Raw genomic sequence first — 11414 nt, 5'->3', positions numbered from 1 at the left:
TGTATTTCCACTAAGCAGTGATTATTAATACAGAGACACTTTTTGCTTATAATACAAAAACATATATTCATTCTTAGAGCTTTAGCGGAAAAGTTTCTAGAGAAGGGAAAGAAGTTGTATGCGGCTTTCATGGATTTGGAGAAAGCATATGACAGGGTGGATAGACAAGGATTGTGGAAAGTGTTAAGAATATATGGAGTAGATGGGAAGTTGTTGAATGCTGTGAAGAGTATGTACGATGGTGCGAAGGCTGCAGTGCGTGTGGATGGTGAACTAAGTGAATTTTTTCTCTTTGAAAGTTGGGTTGAAACAGGGATGGTGTCATGTCTCCATGGTTGTTCAATCTGTACATGGATGGGGTAATAAAGAGGTACAAGGTAGGGTAGTGGATGTTGGAGTGGCCCTGGTGAGAGAGGATAGTGTTTGGAAACTCCCTGTACTGTTGTTTGCAGATGATACTGTGTTGTTGGAGTGAAGACGAAGGGAAGCTGCAAGGCTTGGTGGATGAGTTTGGGAGAGTGTGTAAGAAACGGAATCTAAAGGTGAATGTAGGGAAGAGTAAAGTGATGGTCTTTGGAGAGAGGTGAAGTCAGTGAATGTACAGCGAGGTTGGTTGGTGAGGAATTGGAAAATGTGAGTACGTTTAAGTATTTGGGTAGTGTGATGAGTAAGGATGGAGGTTTAGAGGGTGAAGTGCTTGAAAGGGTACAGCAGGGAAGAAAGGTTGCTGGTTCTTTGAAAGCAGTGATAAGAAACAGGGAAGTGAGCATGGAAGTGAAAAAGTTACTACACGACAGTATTGTGATACCAACTATAACGTACGGAAGTGAAGCTTGGACATTGTTGGAAGGACACAAGTCAAGAGTGAGAGCAGTGGAAATGAGTTATTTAAGAGGAGCCTGTGGAGTCACGTGGAGAGACAGGCTGACGAATGAGGATATAAAGGAGCGTTGTGGTGTGGATGTGATAGGAAGCGTTATGAGGAACACACTGAGGTGGTTTGGCCATGTGGAGAGGATGGAGGGTGAAAGACTGACGAAGAGAGTGTATGTGAGTGAGGTGGAGGGGGGAAGAGGGAGGGGGAGGCCGAGGATGAGATGGAGGGATGGGGTGGAGAGGTATATGAGAGAGGGGGATGTGAGTTGGGAGCAGGGCAGTGAAATGGGGGAGGACAGGGCGACTTGGAGGCGATTTGTTTGTGGCCACCCCAAACGGGATTGAGGCGTCTGGCAATAGATAGATAGATAGATATATGGATTATGATTTTTTTTCTGCCTAGTTCATCGAATTATACTGGGTACATTTAGCCAATGAGTATAAAACAACGCCATAGGTCTTACCCTTTATGGGACTATCCATGTTATGAAACCGAATGTCCAGAGGCCGGAAGAAACATGGAAATATCTACAAGAGAATGTGAACAGAAGAGAAGAGGACATGGAGAGAAAGACTGAAGATAAATGGGCCCATTTTAGAGGCCTCATTCATGCAGGGATACTGTGGAAGAATCTTCCCGCCCCACCCCATGGAGCAGTACTCTTATAGAATTAGTTAAATATCCACGCGGCAAGGTGAGCCAGACACCACCACCCCAGGAGGAGAGTACGGGGGGGGGATAACAACCTCACTAGGGGGTGACAGGGAGGCTGGTTTACCTGTCGCATCTACCAGTCAAGAGCGTCATATGTCCCTCGCGCCCCGATGCCCTACTTCTCCACAGCCAGACCACCCGGCAGCGTGCAGGAAAACGACACTACACTCAAGCAGAGGGAACTCTCACCAGAATCGGGGTGGGACTTGCATAGACAAGCTCCCAAGCAGACCCTTGAACACCGAGTCCCCTGGACCGGTCTCCTTTTTGACAGAGGACTCAGGAGGAGCCTCAAGGGTTGCTATCCCCAGAAGGAGCAGCAGACGTGCCAGAGCGCCGCCTCCTCTGCGCCCGACCCCAGCCCCGGGCCTCCCAGGTCCTCTCCCAGAACCCCAATAACGAAGAAGGGCCGGCGCCGAGCTGTGCGCCTGTTGGCCCTCTTTGGCCCCAGACCCTAGAGCCCGGCCTCCTGTCAGGCCATAGCGGCTAGGGAGCCGCCCCTACACACCAACGGCCCACTCCTCTCTGACTCGTGGCAACCCAATGGACCACCTGCATCTATACTACTCACTGGGCAGCCCCCTCCCACGCCAGGCCGCCACTTGGAACTCCCCGTCATAGCGGGCCCTGTCAAGGCCGTCTATAGTTTCTCAGGCCTAGAAGATGAGTCACAGACGCGCTGGACACGTGACATCGGTGGATCCAGCTACCTGCACCACGCCAGGGGTCAGTGGTGATTGACATGCGCTAGTGGGAGGTCACGCCAATTTGCTCAGCATTGTTTATTCCCGCAATCATCTGTATATTCCTCACGCATTGTGTTGGCCACTTCTTACTACTTTGTGTGATAATGCCACACTGTTGTTGTGTGCCAAATTGCAATGGGAACTATAGAACTGGCCCAAAAGTTAGAGTGTATTCCTCTCCCAAGGACGAAACTCTCCGCTGCAAATGGATTCGCGCCATCAAACGAGAGAATTTCACCGCAACTCACAGCAGCAGGGTAAGTACAACATTATACTATTGTTAGAGTTTAGCAGCAGTTTAGCAATTACAAGCACAATGCGTTGGTAGATGTATTAAGTAGGGATATAATAATATTTTTCAGCCTCGATGATGAATGGCCGCGCGGGCACAAACATGGCAGTGGTGAGGCAGACTGGTAGAATTATTTATCATAATTTCTTCACCGAATGCAAAAGGTCGCTTGAACCATCCAAGTGATCTTCCATACTGTGTAATTATGTCATGTGGGAGAGTATATAACAGAAAAGGCAGCGAAAGAGTAAGAACAAAAGCGATAGAAACATAATTAACTATAGATGATGAGTATTGCAGGAGGCAGGTGTTGCATGATGGAGGCACTTTTAGTATCTTCTAGGTGGCACAAATTCGCGAGCTTATAAATCATCCTTGTTTTTTCTCACTCGTTAGCTTAAAATTTCATCAATCATTTCCAGTTGAAATATCTAGGACTAACAGACAGACAAACAACCAAACTCTCAACCATACATGCAGACACTTACACTAGAAATATATATTTTGTTTCAGGTTTGTGAGTTATACTTCGCACTCTGCCGATTTCGTAGATGAAACTTCTGTCTTCGATGAAACTTCCGGGAGAAGACTAACAGCAAGATTGTCCATACGGAAGTTACGGAATGGCATAACACCACTGTATCTAAGAATGATATTGAGAAATGTAATGATGTCCTTCCTGTGATAGTTTATTTAGCTGGGTATTGCTGCTTTGCTGTTTAAAAAAAAATTAAGTGTAAATACTGTAAAGATTTGATTACCTGTGAAAATGACGAAGAAATGCCTGACAGTCACAGTTACATTGATGCAGTGAGCAGAGGATCATTGATGCACCCAGATACTGCCACGACAAACATAGTCATGTACAACTACATCGTTGTTAACAAATTAACTAAACATAAAAATTTCCTTCAGAATATCAATCAACGTAGTATTGCCTGTAAAATAACATTAAATAATTTGGCTGATGATGCACTTTTACCCTTTGACTTTTGTGATGCCCATCATAGCTCAGAAAAAATTGAAAAAATGATAGTTCTGGGCATCAACTAACACACTGCTTAACAATTTTTGTGCAAAACAAAATAATTTTCTAGCTGCAAACAAGGAAAATTCAGGAAGAAACGAAAACTGGATACGCTAGCAAAGTAACAAACAAATAGGTAGGATATAGAGATGGTATAAGCAAATATTGTAGATTCTGTGTTGTGAGAGGGAATAGCAACTTTGTATAAGAAACTGTCATTATACTGTAATTGAAAGAAAAAATAACGTGTTTTATTTTACCTCAATATATAGAAGAAGCAAATAATACCAAATATTAAACGCAGGACTGTTTGTTAATATCTATCTAATAATGCTGTGAGCAATGTTTATGAAACACATCCTCAAATAGTAACATGAATAAAAAACTAAACAGTGGACATTATGAAGAAGAGCGGGATAAGGCTCCAGTGAGTGAGTGGGTGAGAGGGAGAGCAAGAGCGCTCAGCTGTCACCAACTCCGTGACGTCACTGGGGGCAGCGTTCTGGCCTCCCTTATAGATGGCCTTGGCCCTGTCCTCCTCTCTGTCAGAAACTGTGAGTAATAGATCCTCCCTTTACATTCCCCCAGTGTGACCAGCCCCGCCCCACAGTGAACTCCTCCCTGTGATCCCCCCGCAAATAACGTGTGATCTTTCCCCAGTATGCTCACCCCCTGTGCATTCTAGTGTACCCTATTACTCAAAGTGCTATTACACGGAGTACTCAGCATACCCGCACGAGTTGGATCCTCCCCCCAACTGTGACCAATATTCCCCCAGTGTCACCTCCCCCACAGGACAACAGACGTCAGTGTAACCGCACCCGTGGACTCGCACTAAATCCCCCCTCTCTCCACTCCCACGAGAGTACACACACCCCAGCCTCATCAAATCCCCCTCGGGTGACTGCCAGTGTGAGACCATATACATATATACTCTCTTGTATGTGACGCGGCATAGACTAAGTTAGCTCATGGAGGTAGGATTAAGGGGGAGGAGGCGCGCGGTCCAGAAAGTGAAGTCAGATCCGCCATCTTGGGATTGGCAAGAAGCAGCAGGTGTCCGCCGCACCCAGCCGCACCCTAGTTTAACCTCACTATGCCCTACCTTGACCTCACAGTAGACATGGGGTCAGTCATTCATCAAAGTCAATGGGCTGTGTGTGGACGTGTCTCGTGGGCTCCTCACGATGCCAGTGTCCTGTGCTGCATACGGCTGCAGCGCAAGGTTTGATAAGGAAAAATATCCTACACTCACATTTCACAAGTAAGTACCTAATATTATATGTAATCTAAGATAACACTGAGATAAAGACAAACTATGTAGTAATTGATAAATGGAGTTAGTTATTATTATTATATTAAACTACAGACTTAATGAAGCCATGTACTGCTACTGTCCACCAATAGTCCACACTCCTAATCTCATCTGTACTCCCATCCATTGTTGACAATTTAGCCATTTTCCCCCGTTCTTGACTCCCCTCCCTACCTCCCCTCCAGTACCCTCTCACCCCTTCCTACCTCACCTCCTTTACCCTTTCCTATTGCCTGCCCTGCCATGCTGCGCTAAGCAAATCTCCCCCAGATTTTTCCACAGATTTCATCCATTGAAATAAGCCCTATGCCCTATACTTATACAAAATAATATATCCCATCCATCCATTGCCAGACGCCATGTATCCCAAACGGGGTGGCCAAGGGCTTAGAGTTAGTTGTTTTACAGGGAGGGGCACTAATCCTCCACCAACCCCACTTGACACGTAGGGATGCCAACAGCATCTGGTGTTCCCAGGCGGTCACCCATCCAAGTACTAACCAGACCCAACGTTGCTTAACTTCGCTGATCGGACGGGAAGCGGTGTACTCAACGTGGTATAACAAAAAAAAATAAAGTCAGTGATAGTGGTATACACCAGGAATTGGCTAATTATCACCTGACAATACCTCACATGCATTCATTCGCTAAATTCCCACGGTAATTTCCCCTTTGAATTATGCCTTGTAATCTATTTCTGTAATAAAAATATATATCAGAAAGGAAGGGAGAAGCCTAAGTGACATTTACATTCACCTGGAACTACCTATTTCTTTATGTATTGCCGAGATTTTCTACCAATAATTTCTTAGCATGTAAGTTAGCAGCTGTCAGCCCCATTGTCACTGTAAACCCTTGCCTTCTCAGATAAGCCGCGCCATTTAGTTCCTTGTCCTCCTCTGTAGTCAAAGCATGTCGCACTCACGCCCCGCCATTTCTGCCACTTCTGCGCCCATTGCAAAAGGCCCCGTGACCTCTACACCCAGAAAAACTCGTGGGGGAAGCAGGAAAGGACTAAGTGACACTGCAGTGGAACGTGAACTTTTTTTTTTTTTATGTGAGGAAGAAGGAACCAAAGGCAATGAGCCCGCAATTACTGTTCCCCCCAAGAGAAAAACAAAATATGAGAGAGAGCCAAATTCAAGATCCATTCATTTCTAGATGCCTAGATACACTGAGTTTGAAAGACTGGAGATCATAGGAAGCAGGAAGTACAGACAGAGGGAGATAGTTCCAGAGTTGACCTGTTGCATAAATGAAGGACTGGGAGTAACGGTTGACTCTTGCATTAGAAAGTTGGACAGAAAAAGGGTGAGAGTTTGCTGCTAGACGGGTGCTACGTGCCCATCGTAGAAGTGGAGGAATGCATGCAGACAGTTCAGAGGAACAGTGACCATTGAAGTAGCGACAGGAAAGAGATAAAGATGCAACACTGCGGTGAAGAGACAGAGGTTGAAGGGAGTCAGTAAGAGGGGGAGAGTTAATGAGACGAAAGCCTTTGACTCCACCCTATTGAGAAGAGCTGTATGTGGGGGAGCCCTCCCATACATGAGAGTTGTACTCCACACAGGGGCGGATAAAACCCCTGTATAGAGTCAACAATTGTGCAGGAGTAAAGAAGGAACGGAGTCGGCTTAGCACACCCAATCGTTTGGAAGCAGATTTTACAAGAGATGTAATATGATCTTTCCAAGACAAGTCCCGAGCAAATGAAACCCCAAGCATGTTCAACGATGATGCAGGATTAAGTTGAGTATTATTAAACATAAGTGGGTATACCTGTGGAAGATTTTGTCGGGTTCGTAGGTGCAAAAACTGAGTCTTTGATGCATTAAAAACAACCAGATTATTTTTACCCCAGTCAGAGATACGAGCCAAGTCAGACATTAGGTGTGCCATAGCCTCAACCCTTGCCTGTTGAAGTAACTGCTGAGATGGACGTTGTGGGAATCGAATGGAAAGGTGAAGGGTGGAGTCATCAGCGTATGAGTGGGTAGGGTTAGATGTACAGCTTAGAAGGTCATTGAAGAATAAAAGGAAGAGAGTTGGTGATAGAACAGAGCCCTGAGGAACACCACTGTTAAAAGATCTAGGAGAAGCACGATAGCCGTCTACAACAGCGGCTATAGAACGACCAGAAAGGAAGCTAGAGATGAAGGCACAGTTAGAAGGATAGAAACCGTAAGAGGGCAGTTTGGAAATTAAAGATTTGTGCCAGACTCGATCGAAAGCCTTTGAGATGTCAAGTGCAATGGCAAAGCTTTCATCAAAGTCCCGAAAGGAGGATGAACAGGAGTCTGAAAGGTAGGTGAGAAGATCGCCTGTGGAGCGTCCCTGACGGAACCCATACTGACGATCAGAAAGAAGGTTGTGATAGGAAAGATGCTTTAAAATTTTTCTATTAAGAATTGACTCGAAAACTTTTGAGATACAGGATGTTCAAGCAATTGGACGATAGTTAGAGGGTTGGGAATGGTCACCCTTCTCTGGGACTGGCTGAATGAGAGCAAACTTCCAGCAAGAAGGAAAGGTACAAGTTGACAGACAAAAGAGAAAGAGTTTGCCCAGGCAGGGAGTAAGCACAGAAGCACAGTTCTTGAGAACAACAGGAGGGACTCCATCAGGCCCATATGCCTTATTAGTACTGAGGCCAGCAGTGGCAGAAAATACATCAGCTGAAGAAATTTTAATGTTAGCCATGAGGAAATCAGAGGGGGGAAGTGAGGGAGGAACAGCACTGGAATCGTCTAAGGTGGAGTTGGAGGAGAAAGTCTGAGCGAAGAGATCTGCTTTATCAGTAGAAGAAATAGCTACAGAGCCATCAGAGTAGAAAAGAGGAGGGAAGGACGATGAGGTAAAGTTGTTAGAAAGGTTTCTGGCAAGGTGCCAGAAGGAGCGGGAAGAGTTCGAAAGTTAGAGAGTTGAGAGCATTTTGTATGGATGAAATTATTTTTAGCAGAGCGAAGAACAGACTTAGCACGATTCCGGGCAGAAATGTATAAAAGATGTGATTCAGGGGTGGGTTGGCTCCGATACCTTTTATAGGCCCTCTCCTTGTTGCGGACAGCATTAGAACAAGCGTGATTAAACCAAGGCTTTCGTGCATTAGTCAAAGGATATGAGAAAGGAATGTATGCTTCCATGCCCGAGAGAATAACCTCCGTAATGCGCAAGGCACACCCAGATGGCTCCCGGCCATGGAAGCAATAATCATTCCAGGGAAAATCAAAGAAGTACTGCCTGAGGGCCTCCCAATCCGCAGTTCCAAAGTGCCAGAGACGACGTTTTTTTGGAGGGTCCGCAGGTCGCACCGGAGCCGATAGGACAGGTTAAGGTGATAACGTTGTGATCAGAGGAGCCCAATGGAGAGAAAAGATTAACAGTGTAAGCAGAAGGATTAATTGTAAGGAAGAGGTCAAGTATGTTGGAGCTTTCTCCAAGGTAGTCAGGGATACCAGCCGAATTATCAATGATAATGATGGATAGTGACTATGACCCTTCGGGGATTCGTGTGATGAGCCGGGTGAGGAAATCGTGCCAGAAACTAATAGTACGAGTGCTTTAGTGTCCCAAGTTATCCCTAGGTCCAAGGGAAAGGAGCCGTTAGGTGCAGCAAGGGAAGGAATTTGGGAAGGGAATGAAAAGGCGGTGGGTTAGCCCCGGAACAATGGCCCCGCATGATCCAGCCCGCCATGAGTCCCGAGGTGATTCACCTCCCTGTTCCCAAGCCCCACTTCACTCATTTCTTCTTCTTCTGCTGAATTTTCTCCAGAGTCTTCGTCGTTGGAGTCACCACCTGCATCAACAGTGAAGGCAGGCCGTAGAGGAAGAGGTAAATCCCTGACCAGTAAAAGTAGAGTTGCCAGTAGAGTAAGGGCTGCTAGTGCTGTACGGCAACCCAGGGTCAGTGCGAGTGACCTTGAACCAGATAAATCTGCCTCACAGCCACCCTCCACCCTCACCCACCCTACACCGCCACGACAGGGAATCCTGGAAGCCTTCGCGTGGACGGAAGGGTCCAATTTTGTCCCTGAACATCTCCATTTTGACGAGAGTTCCTCAGGAATACAGCCTGCCTTCACTCTTGACGAGGATGCTGAGTGTGTGGACTTCCTTTTGGCCTTCCTCGATGACGAAGTCATGCAGCACATATGTGATGAGACCAACAGGTATGAATCACAACGTGCTGCAAGTGGTACAGGTGCAGCCAAGATGCAACAGTGGTCCATACTGGGAGTGCAGGAGCTGTATGTGTTCTTCGCCCCCATGCTTCTCATGCCACACTCAAAGAAGCATGGGTTGGAAGAATACTGGTCCATGGACCCCTTACTACCCTCACCCACCTTCAATAAGTACATGGCCAGAGATCGCTTCTGGAACATCATGGGAAACCTGCACTTTGCCGACAACGATGTACTTTCCCAAACCGACCCACTCTGGAAGATCCGGAGATTCTGAGCAAAATGAAGGATAAGTTTATGACATTCTTCCACCCCTTTCAGAAGGTTGTCATTGACGAATCCTTGGTTTTGTTCAGAGGACGTCTTAGGTTTTGTGCAGTACATTCCAAGCAAACGCCATCAGCTTTGGAATCAAGTTCTTTGTACTGTGCGACTGTAAGACGGGTACATCCTTGACTTCGTCATTTATTCAGCCAGCACTGTCGATCTTGATAAAACACACCCCTTGGCTTCTCAGACTGTGTAGTGAAAGTGCTCCTTGAAAGATATTTTGGTGGGAATCATGTGCTGTATACAGACAACTATTATACAGCACCGAAACTTGCCAAATACTTTCAGAGCACGACATCAGCTCCCGCGGCACTGTCAAGAGTAATCGTGCCCACTTCCCTAAATTCCCAAAGGCAGGAACCTCGCAGCGAGGAGACGTGCACCTATGCAAGTCTGAGAAGATGCTGGCAATACGGTGGCATGACAAGAGGGTCGTGCACATACTCACCACCGTACACAAGGGGGAAATGACAGACAGTGGGAAGGTCGACCGTAGGACAGGCGAACCTGTGAGGAAACCTGATGTTGTCTTAGACTACAATATCAACATGCGGCTGGTGGACAAGTCCAACATGATGATTGGAGAGATCGACTGCCTCCGGAAGAATACTAGGTGGTACAGGAAAGTTTTTCTGCATATCATAGACATGACGATGTTGAACGCCTTCATCCTGTACAAGATGAAGGTCAAGCCACCCAAATCCTTCTCCCTGAGGTTGTTCGCCAGGACTTGTGTTCAGCAGCTGCTGGAAAGATATAGTAGGGTGACAGCAGCAACTCCAAGGCACCATGCAGTAACACTTCTCGACGGACTTGAGCAGAGGGCGTACATGGATCAGCACAGACTGGTGCAAATGCCTGCCACAACCAAGGAGGAAGGCTGCGATCCCGCAGGGTGCCAGGTGTGTGCACATACCACTCCTGACAAGCACACCTGACTGCACAAACGCACCTGCTTGGCAGTGCGCTGAGTGCCAGGTTCCCCTCTGTGTTACCCTGCTTCTTTGATTACCACAGCCAGAAGCAGTTCTAAAAGTGCAAGTGGGAAAGGAAAATAACGTGTAAATAATGTGTAAATAGCAAGTGAAAGCAATGGATGTACAGTACATTATGACTGAACAGTGTAATATAGTTTTATGTTACTGCAAGTGACAAAGTGAATAACATAGTGTAAGTAAAATAGAAGTGTAAATATTGAAAATACAATAGGAAATGTAAATAGAAATGTAAAGTAATTAGTAATATAAGAAAATGAGTACAAATACTTGAGGTTATAACAGTGCAAAGTGAATCCGTGGCTCTCTACGTATTTTACTGAATGAAAATTGAATGACTTCAGTGACAATAAACCTAATACTACTGAAGGAAACTTGTGGATAAAGACTGCAGATATATATAAATTGTTATATAGTAATAGAAATATAAAGTGTGAGGGGTTTTATGAATAATAAAATGACAGACTACCAACAGCGAACTATACTCCTTTCGCAGCAAGGAAGTCCTGTTCAGGGTGTGGCAGAAGTTGGAATTTCCCCAAGTGCGACGTTGCCAATTTCCAACCACCAATTATCTGGATTATCACTCTGTCTCCCTACCTACCCCCATCCCATCTGTTTCTCTCTCCCTCTCTCTTCTCTTTCTCTCTCTTTTTTCTCTCTTTCTCTCTCTCCCTATATATATATATACATATATATATATATATATATATATATATATATATATATATATATATATTATATATATATATTTATTATTTACTTTCAACTTTTTTTCCACACAATTCACCTATGAGTGGGTAAAAGTCTAGGCGCGTTTTATTTATAAGAGGTTTCCCTGTAGGCCTAATCCTCTCTCTGATCTTTAATTCATAATCTTCTTCTGTCATCAGAACTTTCTGTTATATTGATGAGAGAGAGAGAGAGAGAGAGAGAG

At 45.5% G+C, this 11414-nt stretch overlaps 1 pseudogene; it reads right to left on the bottom strand.

The window, feature by feature from the left end:
* Nucleotides 1–5423: 5423 nt before the first annotated feature.
* LOC145412211 (5S ribosomal RNA) lies at nucleotides 5424–5542 on the bottom strand (annotated as a pseudogene).
* Between the last annotated feature and the right edge of the window lie 5872 nt (nucleotides 5543–11414).

This window comes from Coenobita brevimanus, chromosome 11 (genome assembly GCF_032717465.1).
Source record: "Coenobita brevimanus isolate Jiangsu-jjx chromosome 11, ASM3271746v2, whole genome shotgun sequence".
Taxonomy (NCBI): Eukaryota; Metazoa; Arthropoda; class Malacostraca; order Decapoda; family Coenobitidae; genus Coenobita; species Coenobita brevimanus.
Note: the sequence above shows the minus strand (reverse complement) of the source record. Positions and strands in the feature narration are given on the sequence as shown.